Here is a 14693-nt window from a genome sequence, read left to right on the forward strand (position 1 = left end):
GATTTTTGTATATTTCTTCTCTCTCTCTCTTTTTCTTCTTGTTTCTTCTCCTTTTCTCTTTTCATCTTTCTTTCTTTTTAAGATCAGTTTGGGCTATGTCATAGTCAGTGTGCCTACCTATATCAGATAGGCACGGGAGGCATGCCTGAAGAGAGAGCAGTGGGACCAACGGTCCTGGGGAGACCTGGGGGTGAGGATGGTGGAGGAAGTGGGAGGTGAGTAGGCAGTACCATGGACAGGCGAACAATTGGGGTGTTTGAGTCAATAACAAGGAGGAGATAGGGATCCAGGTGGGGTGTGTGTGTGTGTCAGAGCAACAGCAAACTAGCTAAGAGGAGGTACCAAGAAGTGGAAATAAGGGGAAAGTGATGGTGGGGCAAGAGGAAGGTAAAAGGAAACAAGGAAGGACCTAGGAAGCAAAGCAATGGATAGAGGTATAAACATAGTGGTGTACATATGTATATACATAATCCACAAAAATAGAGGCATTGGCCTATGTACATATATTTACATGGCAATACACTGAGGCAGGGGATGGACTTTGGACCTCTGCTCCTACCCTCCCTCAATACAAGAACACTTTATTCTAGCAAATCAGCAGTCTGAGATGTTCACCCTCCCAACACAATCGCTGAAGACAAAACGGGTGCACAAGCAAATGTGGTGGAGAGGGCGGATGGTGCCCAGCTATTAGAAGATATAGTGTCTGGGGTCTTAAATGCTTGAAGTTACACAAGCCACCATTCAGTAGAGAAGCAATAAGTCTACATGAAAGAAACACACCACTGGTATGATCATGAGGAGTTATAGGGACTGGGTAATAGTCATCAGCAGACACATAACAAGCAAAACCATATTTTTGAGAATGGGGGGAGTGGGTTGGAGCAGAGATCCAAAGCCCATCTGTAGACAATGGAACAATCTCCCCACAGAGGGAAGAGTCAACCAGGGTGCAGTAAAGCATTGATGAAACACACTATATTCCTCTGGTTCCTTGAGTCTTCCTCACCCCCCACTACCATGACCCCAGTGCTGCTTCTCAATTCAGACTAGACCGGAACATGTACACAGGTACAGATAAGAGATGGGAGCTCACGACACACAGAATCCAGGAACAGGAGTGGGAATAGTGATACCAGGAGGGTAGGGGGAGGAGGAAGAGAGGAAGGGAGAAAGGGGTAACCAATCACAATGATCAGCACATAACCATACACCCCTCTCCAGGAGGAAGAGCAACAGAAAATATGGGGGAAGGGAGACAGCAGTCAGTGTGAGGTATAAAAGTAATAATGATGTATAATTTATTAAGGGGTTATTAGGGTTGGGGGGAGGGAGGGGAAGAGGAGCTGATACCAAGGTCTCAATAGAAAGTAGATGCCTAGAAAAGAATGTACAAATTCACCTGATGCAAGCGATGTAAGGATTGTGTCAAGAGTTGTAAGAGTCCCCAATAAAATGAAAACAAAAAACAAAAAACCAAACATAACAAATAACACTTTGTTCAATATTATACTGTTTCACCTGTAACATAAAAACTTCTCCACAGTTTATGTTCATCCTGTCTGAGCATTTGTACCAATTTTGTCCTATATTTTAGTTCTAGATATAACCCCCCTGAAAATTAGTGTTACCATTTTTGTTTTCAACTCAATGCCCTTTGAGAAAATTGGAAATACAGGAGAACATTCTTTTACAATAACCTACAAAGTTACCTGTGTGACACGCCTCATCTTCTCCTATAAACCTCCCTTACCTCTCTTCTCCTAAAAGCATTAACCTACGTGAAGTAATTGCAGTCTTCCCTTATTTCATTAACTGAATTTCCGAAGAGCTTCTGCAGCGTGCGCTCTCTGTGATGTATAGCTCACACTTCTCTGCTTCTCTGCAGGCTTCATAGTCTTTTGTGTTTTGCATATTGTGTGTGAATAAACAGTGAGGACACATATTTTTTATTTTCCTTCGTCCCCCCGGAGGGAAGTTCCATTATGGTACTTCATGACCGAATTAAGATGGATGAGTTATTCACTCAGCGTTGCCCTGGCTTTGCGTCAGAGCAGTTTTAGCTAGATTGAGTTAACTAGTGATTAGGCCAACCCCCAATGCCTCAGCTGCAGTCTTTTTGATCTTGTCAATGTTTGGGCTGGGAAATACAGGCCACACAACCATGCAAAGCCTGGCTAATGCCCCTTTCTTCCCACAAAGATTTTCCGTCCATGGCAGGCCAACCCTACGCAGACCTCACCGTGGAAGCTGGGGACTGTTATATCTCTGCTTATCCACAAAGCGCTCGAATCGCCCTGGGAGTCAGTATCAAGCCCTCTTCTGTCTTGTCTGCCTTGTGGTCTTATAGAAAAGGACAGCTTTAGTGTTGTCTGGGTTTTCTTGGTCCCTATGGGAATAAGGTCTTTCACAATCTAGCCTGCAGCAGAAGTCTTCTGTACTTATGTCTGGCTTCTTGTTTTTATCTAGTCAACGTATGTCATAGATCTCCCTGTGAATATAAATGGGTTTACGACCATTTTAGAACGTTTAACTCTTTAACTTATGAAATATCTACTCATGGATACTACATATGATAGCTATCCTTTGTCATTGCAGCGACTTGAGACCGCAGTGGAAAGTACTAAGTGACTTAGTGAGCATTGTCTGGAGGGAGCTGTGGTGGCATGGTGACACGGGCCCGTGGCTGCTCACCCAAAGGTTGGAGGTTCAGACCCACAAGCTGCACTTCGAGAGGAAGATGGGACAGTTTGCTCCCGGACAGATGATGGCCTTGGACGTCCTATGGGGCGGTGACACTCAGTCCTGTACCATCCCTAGAAATTGGAATGGACTAACAGCAATTGACTTTAAGTCCATCACCTAGTGCTAATTACTTAATTCCTTTTTCTTTCCTTTTTAAATTGAGAAATAATTTGCATCCACCACGATGAGCAGATCTGAAGGGTGCAGCTCATGGACCGATATACACACTCCTGTGGGTGCGCTGCCCTCTCAAGGCGTGGTCATCTTAACCCTTTCTGGCACCACTCCCACCCAGAGAGCACTGGTACTTTGATGTGTATGTTATTTTTACCTGTTTGGAAGCATATAATAGGTACTCCCTTATGTCAAGCTTCTTTTGTTCAAATAATGTCTGTGAGATTCGTGCATTTTGTCAGGTGTCTCTGTGTCTATTACATTTATGATTCAGGAGTTGAAATTCACCAGCTGCTCCTCGGTAGAAGGATAGGACTTTCTACTCCAGTAAAGAGTTACAGTCTTGGAAACGAAGGGGCTTTTCTACCCTGTCCTGCAGGGTCACTATGAGTCGGAATTAACTTAGCAGTGAGTTTGGTTTGACTTGAGTGTAATATTCTGTAAATGAATAAATTTATCACAATTTGTTTATCCACTATCCAGTGAGGAACAGTTAAATGACTTCCAGTTTTTAGCTCTTATGAATGAATACACCATAAACATTCATATATATTTTCATACACAGACATGCAATATACACAATACACACGCACACACATACATAGACAGTAGCATCAAGTCTACATACTCAGAGGAGACAAAGATTTCGGAGTGAGCAATTGGGGCAGATGCAAAGCAGTTTGGTGTCCTACCCAAGCCCTCCCTTCCCTTCTGGCAGTCAGTACGGTGTCGGGATAGCACCCTGCTACATGTACCAGAATGGGGTTCTTTCTCAGACCCGGGTTGAAGACTGATTAGTTCCACCAGGGCCTCTCAAAGGTGACTACCTTTAACATCTCCAGATAACTTTGCAATGACACCATGCCTGGGTCCCCTGCAGAGACTTGAATTTAATGGGCTTGGCGAGATGTCCCGCTCATAATTCTGTGTGTGCAGAGTGGAGAGCCAATGGGAAAGTGTTTCTCTCTGCTTGCCGATGGCTGGTTAGAAATGTGGAAGTGATGTGGTTTCTGACTCACGAGGTGGAAAGGGATAGGATTTCCTTACTGAGAGACGGGGAGACACACTCCGATCTGTTGTGTGTGTGTCTGTGGATGCCGTGGCGACAGCGGTGGTGGTCTCTCGCTAGTAACTGTGTCTGGCCCACGGGGACATTGCAGGAGTGTAAGCCCAGACTTAGTGGGGAGGTGGTCCTTGAGAACGTCACGGGGTCCCTGAACCCACAGGCTGGAAGCCCAACCTCAGCCTTATGGTCTGAGAGACCAAAGTCGAAGAACAAAAGCAATCGCAGTAACAAGAACTGGCATGCTATTCACCCAGGGAGCAAGGCTGAAGTACATCTCGTTTTTTGGGAAATAGTATATGAGATAGAGCTGATATTGCAAGTACTTTGGGCTCCAAGCCACCATAAAGCCCATCTCAAGAAGCCCATCTCTCTCTCTCTCTGAAAGAATGCTTGGGTGCAGCCGGGAGTGGCTGTCGTCTTCTTCCATGTTGTGTTTGGACAAAGTGCTTTGTTTGGTTTCTGTAGCTTCCAGAGCATGCAGGGAATGCTAACAACCGTGACCCCGAGTGGCCTCAATGGGGCTGCGCATGGCAATCACCAGGGTTCTCTCCCAAGAGCAGGGCCTGGGCTCCAGCCACACTGATTCAGTCGCATTAGCTGAGGTAGACCTGAAGGTAGAATTTCTAGCTTCCTCTCCAACTCAACTGTTGTTTTCATGGGAAGCTGGCCAAGACCTATCAAATTTTGAGACTGGATCAGGCTGGACATAAGGCGTGGGAGTTACATAATTTCATGTCAACTTGATAAATAGGTGATATGGGTGGAATCTACCCTGCCAATCAGGTCACAGTCTGATTGATGCCTCCTTGTGGGCCTGGGGGTTCTGGGAACCTTGTTTCTCTTGAGTCTGCCATCAGAAGAGGTGGATCTCTCTCTCTCTCTCTCTCTCTCTCTCTCTCTCTCTCTCTCTCTCTCTCTCTCTCTCTCTCCCATCTCTTCTTCACAGTCCTGTTGACAAGCCACATGGAGTCACACTGATGGCAGCCAGAGCCCTGGAGATGCTTCCACCACCACTGGATCCACAAGACTTTCCAGCCACAGGCCTGTGATCTTCCTGCATTCAGTATCATTGCTAGTGGCAACATGAGTCTGAAGAGGAATTTATGAACTAGGATCAGACATAGGGGCTCATCTGGACTGGGCTGGGATGTTATCTTACTATACAATTACTCTTTGATATAGAACTCTCTTTGACACATACAGGGGTGTCTCTGGATTTGTTTCTCTTGTCTACCCAGACTAATACCTAAAGAGCACTGTGAAAAGATGGTATCCTGTTGAGTCTCTTGCTTTGGCCCCATTTCTCAACCGTGGTTTGGTTTGGTGGTGGCATCTATACCCCCCGCCCCCCGACTCCATTCATAGGATGCCTGGCCCATGGGGCAGCCACTCTGTTTGGAACTTCCCACCCTCTGTGTCTGGGGGTGGTCCAGCTCATCTGCACCTGCTCAGCGCAGAGAGAAGTTGGCGTAGCGCTGACACAGCCGCCTTAGCAGACTCCTGCCCCATTTGGGAGCATGTGGGAGAAGCAGAGGTCAAAGGCAAGCCTGAGTGGAAACTTCATCAGATCAAACTGGCAAAAGGTGAACAAAGAAAGAAGCACTGGGTCAGAACCAACCCGGAGGCAATCTGAACCCAGCGTTGTGGGAGCCCACCTACAAGGGCAAGATCACGGGCGAAAGGGGGCTCATATGCCCTGAGCGCATCTTGCGTGTGTGGGGCTGTTAAAAGGTGTGGTTGAGAGCTCAGTGTGTTAGTCTGGGTACATTAGAGAAACAAATCCAAGAAACTCATGTGTATAAGAAAGAGTTTTATATAAAGGGTAAGTACATATCAAGAAAACATCCCAACCTAGTGCTGCCCAAGCCCACAAGTCCAACAATGTATGAGAGAATTTTATACAAAGAGTACATGCACATCAAGAAAACATCCCAACCTAGTGCTGCCCAAACCCACAAGTCCAACATTAACCCATGTGTCCGACACCAATCCACAAAGTTCTCCTCTATCTCACAAAACACACACAGTGATGCCGACTGCAGGAGGAAAGCCGAGTCAGTGAGCGTGTAAGCATCTCAGCGCTGGCAGGGGTCTCCACACGGCTGCTCCAGCACCCAGGGCTGCATCGGGATAGGCTTCTCCTTGGTGGAGTCTTGCAGGATGTGAGCCTTGCCGGCTGAAGCAGGGAACTGCTAAGGCAGCTGCACCCTGGTGCGACCACAAAGCGAGAGACTCAAGAACTAAAAAGGGGAGGCTCACCGAGCCATTTATCCCTCCATCCTTCAATTAACCCCACATGTTTTTATTGGCCAGGTTGGCACAATAAACTAACTACCTCACTCAGCTACTAAACAAAAGGCTGGAGGTTTAAGTCCACTCTGAGGTGTGTTGAAAGAAAACCTGGAGGAATACATTCAGAAGATCACAGCAAAGCCCTATAGAGCGCTGGTCTGTTCGGAAATGCACGGGGACGCCATGCTTCAGACATGACCCCCTAGCAATGATATTTTATGTCTCTCACCACTTGACTTCCCAGCCATGAGCCAGGCACTTTGATGGAAGTTTACAGATTGCGTGTATGATACTTGGCATCCTAAGACACTGATCCAGGCCCTTTAGAAAGACAAATCCTCTGATCGCCCTATGCAGTGACCACTACCATGATCCTCTTGTCACAGATGAAAAAACTTAGACACTCACAGCCACTATCTGCACCCGGGCCAGTTGGCTTAGGGGCCTCTACTCTTGTCTCAGCACCAAACTGCCTCTAGCACAGCAGCCAAGGATCAGGCTGGGACCCATCAGATTTGAGTTCAAGACCCAGCACTTTCCTTGAAGATCCAGATACATTCGCTTTAAACTCTGGGGTCACAGTGGGATGCTAGCCACAAGGTCAGTAGTTCAAACCCTTCAGCCAATCCACGGGAGAAAGACGAGGCTTCTGCTCCTGTAAAGATTTACATCCTGGGGGACCTGTAAGGGTGGTTCCACTGTGTCCTGAGGGGCTACTGGGAGTTGGGGTGAATCGGTGGCAGTGGGTTTGCTGGTGACAGTCCAAAGTTCGCCAGAGGTATTTGTGTGTGTGTGAGTGTGTTGTTGTTAATTTGTGGGGGCTTTCACTCTCCCAACCCCTGTATCCAAACATTCATGTGTGAACCATCTCCAGCTCTGGTCTGTACCTACCCATGCAGGCCTCTTTCCATCTCAGCATCCCTCAAAAACTTGCTGAAGAAAAAGACTAGACGGAGTTCTTCATAAGGCAGGGTGATTTAGGTTGAAACATTAAGGTGTGCCCGGCCTTTTAACGTGCATTTTGTGCTTCCCCCTAGCACAGCCCCTACCCAGCACCATTTTTCTCTTCTTTCCCACATCTCCCCTGGAGATTCTAAGCTCACCTCTCCAAGCTGCGGCGCATGTTTATCCCAACTCCCTTGTTGGCCTCCTTGGCCATATTGGGGGAAGAGAGAACCAATCCTTTTCTTTTCCATCTCAATAGTTGTCAAGGATTTCTCACCCAGAAAGAACTTCTCACTAAGACACTCAGGTAATAAACACTCTATACTTTGTGTTGAAAATGTTGGCTCTGCCCTCCACTACTGGAGAAGTAAAAGTATAGGCTGAGGAATGAGAGCCTCCTGCCTGGGGGACTGACGTAAGTTGAATCACCCGGCCTGCTCCTCGTTACTTGTCAGGCAAGTAGGGACCAGAGCAATCAGTCCACTCCTCTGAGGGACTGTCAACGATTCCTGATTTAGGTGGCAGTGTGAAACCAGCGCTCAGTCCTCCAACTCTCAACCTTGAGGACAGGAACAACACAGGAGTTAGAACAAGCACCCCCAAATAGCAGCAATCAAATCTTACACTGGTGGCATAGTGGCTACAAGTTGGGCTGCTAACAGCAGAGTCAGCAGTTTGAAACTGCTAGCTTCTCCAAGGAAGAAAGACAGAGTTTTCTACTCCCATCAAGCGCGACAGTCTCAGAGCACTTCTACCTTGTCCTGGAAACCCACTGTGTGTTGGCATTAACTCGATGGCAGTGGGTTTGTTGGTTTTGTTGTTGTTCAGAGAAGGAGGCGTTGTTCACATCCTTGAAGCAAGGCAGTACCTGACTCCATGTGCCTGGGAGCTTCAGAGGGAGAGAACCAGGGTTTGAGCTCAGAAAAACTCCCCCGGGTCTCTCTTGGTGGGGAAGGGCTGGAGGCAGGCGAGGAGCCAGCAACTATGAGCAAGGAGAGGAGAACGTCAAAGAGGGCAAGATGTGAAAGGCACCAACTGACGCTAGAAATAGACGAAGCCGGTAAGGAGCAAACAGACTCTTAGGCAGGGAGGGGCAGGACACCTGGAGCCTGAAGGTCTCCTGCCCTGGACCAGGCAAAGAATGAATTATAACCAGCAAAAGCAGGCAACTAGGCCAGAGGAGGAGACTTATGATGCAGAGAAAACATCCTGATCTCCTTGTCTTTTCCCCAAACTTAAAATAGCTCGCTGCCATCGAATGGATTCTGACTCGTAGTGCCCTACAGGACAGGGTAGAACGGTGCGTTTCCAAGCCTGTACCTCGTTATGGGAGTGGAAATCCTGTCTTTCACCTGCTGTACATTGGCAGTGAGGATAAAGTGGCCACAGATCGCAATGCGTCCGCTGTGCTGCTGTTAGGTGCCGGGCAGTCGGTTCTGACACAGGGCAGACCAGGGAGATACACACTGCTCGGCACGGCACCTTCCCCGCAGCAGATGGTATCTTTGACCCCATTGCTGCAGCCGCTGCATGAGCACATCTTCCTGGGGGTCTTCTTCTTCACAGACCCTTTGCTTTACCAAGCGGGGACTTGTCCCTCCTGATACCATGTCCACCCGGGTTTACACCGAATGTTTTGGTTATCCTTCTTTGCAGGCAGATTTGTCCTCTCTTCTGGCAACCCATGGTGTGTTCAGGAATCTTCACCAAGACCCTAATTCAAAGCATCCAGTTTTCCTTGGACTTCTTTATTCAGTGTCCAGCTCTCATCTGCATAGGAGGCCTTTGGAAATGCCATGGGTGAGGGGCAACTTAGTCCCCCGAGGGACATCTTTACCTAGGAATGCTTTAAAGAGGTCTTGTCCCAGCCAGGGGGAAGAGCAACAGAGACCAGAGGGGAAGGGAGATAGCGGCCGGTGGGATATTTGAAAATAAGTAACAATCTACAATCTATCAAGGGGACATGAGGGTTGGGGGGTAGGTGGGAAGGAGGTAGGGGAAAAAGAGGAGCTGATCCCAAGGCGCTCAATGGCAAGTAAATGTCTAGAAAAAAAATGATGGAATATATGTATGAATATGTTGGATACAATTGATGTACAGATTGTAACAAGAGTTGTAAGACCCCCAATAAAATGATATTCCCAGTGAAATACGTGGTTTCTTGACAGCTGCCTCCAAGAGGATTGGTTATGGATTTAAGTACAAGAAAATCTTTGAGAACTTCCATCTTTTTTGCTTTATCGTGATGTTGTCAATTGCTTCTGAGGAGATGGGTCTTCTGTACATTGAGTAGCAATCTACGCCATCAGCAAGTACTCCAATCCCGATGCCATTTTCTTTTTCACAAAACTCATTCAAATTATTTGCTCAGCATATTTGCTCAGATTGAGTAAACATGCTGACAAAACAAAACTTTGCTTTAAAACCATGTCATTTCCCCTTGTTCTAGTTGAACACCTTCTTCTTCGTCCATGTACAGGTCCTTCATAAAAACAATTAAGTGATCTGGTATTCACATTCTTTGAAACATTGCCTATATTTTGCTATGATCTACACAGTGGGGTGCCTTTGCATAGTTATTAAAATGTACGTACAAATTTCTTTAGCATTCTCTGCCTTTAACCAACATCCACCTGATATCAGCATTGATATAATATTTTTCCCAATCTACTTTTCTGAATTTCTGGCAGTTCCCATAAATAAATAAATTCTTAGAAATTAATTCAGAAAAGGTTTATTTGCATGTGATATTAATGACATTATTGGATAGTCCCTGCATTCTGTTGGATAACTCTTCTTTGGGTGGTTGCAAATGTGAATCTCTTTCAGTCGGTTGACCAGGTGTGGCCAGGTAGCTGTCTTCCAATTTTTTCTTACTATGGAGGAATGAGCGCTTCCAGCACTGAATCCATTTGTTGAAACATCTCAGTTGGTATTCTGTTAAGTCCTGGAGTCTTGTTGTTTTTTAACCAATGTCTTCAGTGCAACATGGGCGCTTATCTTTCCTTCTCTCCTATACCAGTGGCTTTTGATCATATGCTACCTGCTGAAATGGTTGAACTCTGACCACTTACTTGGTTGCAGTGACTCTGGGTATGCCGTCTTCGCTGGATGCTTGTATGGTTTAGCATTTTCCCATACAATCCTGCAATAGAGTGATTCAAGGCTTCATTTTTCTCCAGTTCTTTGGCTTCACAAACACTGGGGATGTTCTTTTCCTTTAAAAAGCCTGCATATCTTTACGCATTTTATTGTAATATGTTGTCATTGAAAGCTGCCTTTAGAAGTTTTCTACTGTTCTTTTACTTCATTATTTCTTCCATTTGCTCCAGCTTCTTTATGGCCAAGAACAAGTTTCAGAGTTTTTCTGACATCCATTTTGGTCTTTTCTTCTTAATGAACTTCTTTAGCTTCGGCTTTAACCTGTGTATGAGCAGCTGATGATCTGTCCTGCGGGCAATCGACCGTGTCATGACTGTCGATACTGAGCTTCTCCTCTGTCTGTTAGCACAGATGTCCTTGATTTGACTCCTGCGAGTTCGATCTGGTGAGGCTCATGTCTAGAGTTGCTATTTATGTATCAAAAGAGGTATTTCAAAACACTTTGACTTGCAAGACTCTGTCAAGGATCATTTCTATCAGTGCTACATTTTCCAACTGTTTCTTTGTTTCCAACTTTCACATTCCAATCACCAGTAATTATCAATGCACCTTGATTGCATGCTTGATCGCTTTCAGATAGCAGAAGTTGGTAAAAATCTTCATTTTCTTTTGCTTTGGCATTAGTGGTGTATACATTTGAACAATATTAACTGGTCTTCCTTGGAAACACAAGGATATTATCCTAACACTGACAACACTGTACTTCAAGATCGATCTTAATTTTTAAAAAAATAATTAAAGTGATTTTTTTCCAGTTCGTCATTCCCAGCATAATAGATCATATGGTTGTCTAATTCAAAATGGTTAAATACAAATCAATTTTAACTCACAAATTCCTAGCTTAAAGAGCCCTAGTGATGTAGTGGGCTACATGTTGGGCTGCTAACTACAGGGTCAGCAGTTCAAAATCATTAGCTGTTCCATGGGAGAAAGATGAGGCTTCAGAGACCCACCAGGGAATTATTTTGTCCTACAGGGTGGCTTTGGGCCTAGGATACTGATCTTCAAGTGTTTGTTTCACTTTTCACCACTTCCACTTTTCCTAGATTCGTACTTCCCACATTCCATGCTCTGATTCCTGATGGATGTTTACAGCGGCTTCTTATTTTGAGTCTCATCACATCAACAATAAACATCAAGATAGCAATAAAATATGTGAAATAGACTTCTTGGCAAGTGGAATCAAATGCATTTTTATGTATTCTTCCTGTTGAGTATGACTGAAAACATTAGCCTTTGTTTATAAAACAAACTCAGGAACGCTCTAAATGGCGTGGGAAGATGGAAGACTGATCCTGGAGACCTTGGCACCCAAGGATCAGTATGGCCGCGTGTTCTCCACTTTTCTTGTAGCCTCTTTTATCCTAGACGTGGAGCTGAAGCAGCCAGCAACTAGGTAACACCAACACCAACAGCTACACACACACACACACACACACACACACACACACACACACACAGAGTCCCAGCACAAGGCTGCTCTTCCTAGCCATAGGGCCAGGGAAGGGGCAGCCTAGGAAGCTAGAACACTTTTGTACAATAGCTCCTCTACTCCAGGCATATACAAAAATTGGGACCCCATCCACACTAGCAAACGCCAGGTGAGGAGCCTGAATTTCCACCCTTGAGAAACTGTCGTGTTGTTCTTAAGTGCTGTCGGCCCCACGGATAACAGAGAAAGGCACTGCCCGCCCCGTGCACCATCCTCTCAACTGTTGTTACGTTGCGCCCACTGTTGGAGTTACTGTGTCGATCATCTCCTTGACAGTCTTCCTCTTTTCCCCTCCCCCTTTGCTTTACCAAGCCTGATGTCTTTTTCCAGGGACAGGCTCTTTTGATAACATGTCCAAAGTATGTGAGACCAAGTGTCGACACCCTTACTTCTAAGGAGCATTCTGGCTGTACTTCTTCCAAGACAGATCTGTTTGTTCTTCTGGCAGTGCCTGATATTTCATTGTTCTTCTCCAGCATCCTGATTCGAATGCATTGGTTCTTCTTTGGGCTCCCTTCTTTCATGTTCAGCTTTCACATGCAGATGGGCCCGTTGAAAAGACCCTGACTTGACTTTGGTGCACTCAGGCCTCCAAGGGGCATCCTGGGTCTTCAGCGCCATAAGGAGGTCTGGTCTGGTGCAGCAACTTTACCCAGTGCAATGCATTGAATGTTACTTCACGAGCATTTATTAGGGATCTAAGCAAGACGAAATCTTTGATAATTTTGACCTCTTCTCTCCTTTATCTTGATGTTACCTTTTGGTTCAGTCACGAGTATTTTGGCAGTTTTTGTTGGTTTGGCATTGAGTAGTAATCCTTACTGAAGGCTGTAATCCTTGATCTTCATCAACAAGTACTTCAAGTCCTCCTTGCTTTCAGTAAAGAAGGTTGTGTCAGCTCCACATTGCAGGTTAGTACTAAGCCTGTCTCTAATCCTGATACCATGTTCTTTTCCCCATAGACCAGCTCCTCAATTATTTGGTCAGCATGCATCTTGAAGATGTTTGGTGAGGGATACAACCCTGAGTCACACCTTGCCTAATTTCAAACCACCCACGATTCCCTTGTGCGTCAACTACCAGGTTCTGCAAGAGCACAATGAAGTGTCTGGAATTCCCATTCTTCTCCAGGTTACTCACAGGTTGTCATAATCCACACGGTTGAATGCCACTCTACAGTCAATAAAACACAAGTAAGCATCTTTCTGGTCTTAGCTACTTTTATCTAAGATCCATCTGACATGAACAATGATCTACCTTGTGGCCCATCCTCTTCTGGTTCAGGCTTGAATTTCTGGCAACGCCTCGTCGTAAAGTCCTGAAACTCTTGAAGGATCTTTAGTAAAACCTTACTTGCATGATAGTGTGAGAAAATGTCCATACCTTCCTGGATTCCCTTTCTGTGAAATGTGTAATAGCTATGGCTAACCGGGTAACTGTCTTCTAAATTTCCTGACATAGATCAGCGATATAGAGCAGTGCTTCATCAGCGTGTTGAAACATTACAATTGATATTCTGTCAATTTCTGGGACCTTGTTTTTGGTTAATGATTTCAGTGCCAATTAGAATTCTTCATTCACTACCACTGGCTCTTGGTCGTGTAATGAGGTACTCTGGTATTCTACTGGATGCTGATATAGAACACTGAGTAGATGGAATTTTCATCCCCAACAGTGGGCAATGTGAGTCAATGGGCACCATGTGGGGAGAGTGGGCTTCTACCCTCACTTAAGCGTAATGCGGTGCCTCTCCTTCCCTTACTAGGGTGGTGTTAGCCGGAGTCCAGTGGTGGAACAAGGCTTTTACATGGCCCAGCAGTAAGGAGGCCACCCCCAGAGTGCTGTCAGTGGGGACTACATGAGGACTTAAACTCCCATCACTGATCAACCATAATGAGAAGTCCAGTCCCTTGGGTACCAATGGAGGCTGAGTCAGACACCTGGATTTTTATCTATAGCTGGCAGGCAAAGTAGTACCCTTCTCCACTTCCCTGACAGAGCTGTATCAAGGAAAAGCAACCAAAAAGTAGGTTTAAATGATGTTCAGAGATTTGTAACATAATACAAAATGTGAAGTAAATGTTCAGAAACAGAAACTAGAGGGAACTTCCTCACCTTGTGAAAAAGTAGATGGTTAGATTAAAAGTTAATACCTAACATTTGTTCTTCTTACCGGTCCATTTAAAATTTGGTCTAGTTTTTGCTTTCTTCTTTGTTGAAGGTTTTCTTTGTTATTGTTATTGGTTATATATGGTTTTCTTTATGGGAAAGGCAGGATCTCACTGCCATTGAGTCATTTCTGACCCACAGTGATCCTACTGGACAGGCGAGAACTGCCCGTGTGGGTTTCTGAGACTGTCCTGGGTCACGAGAGTAGAAGAGTGGAAAGCCCAGCCTGTCACCCACCAAGTGGCTGGTGGTTTCATACTGCTGACCTTGTGGATTGCAGCCCGGTGCCTAACGACTGCACCACCAGGGCTCCTCTGAGACACAGGCAGGCAGAGCTATAGAGGTCGTAACTGGATTAATTATTTCTTTTCTCTTTTTTTATAATCAATTTTTTGGGGGCTCTTACAATTTTTGTTACAATCCATACATCAATTGTATCCTACATGTTCGTACACATATTCCATCGATCTTTTCTAGGCATTTACTTTCCATTGAGCCTTCAGGGTCAGCTCTTCTTTTTTTCTCTCCCTCCTCCCTGCCCCCCACCTCTAATGGCCCCTTGATAGATTATAGATTGTTAATTATTTTCATATCTCACACCGACTGCTGTCTCCCTTCCCCTCTGGTTCCTGTTGTTCTTCCCCCTGG

Source organism: Tenrec ecaudatus, chromosome 2, assembly GCF_050624435.1.
Source record: "Tenrec ecaudatus isolate mTenEca1 chromosome 2, mTenEca1.hap1, whole genome shotgun sequence".
In the NCBI taxonomy this organism is placed as follows: domain Eukaryota; kingdom Metazoa; phylum Chordata; class Mammalia; order Afrosoricida; family Tenrecidae; genus Tenrec; species Tenrec ecaudatus.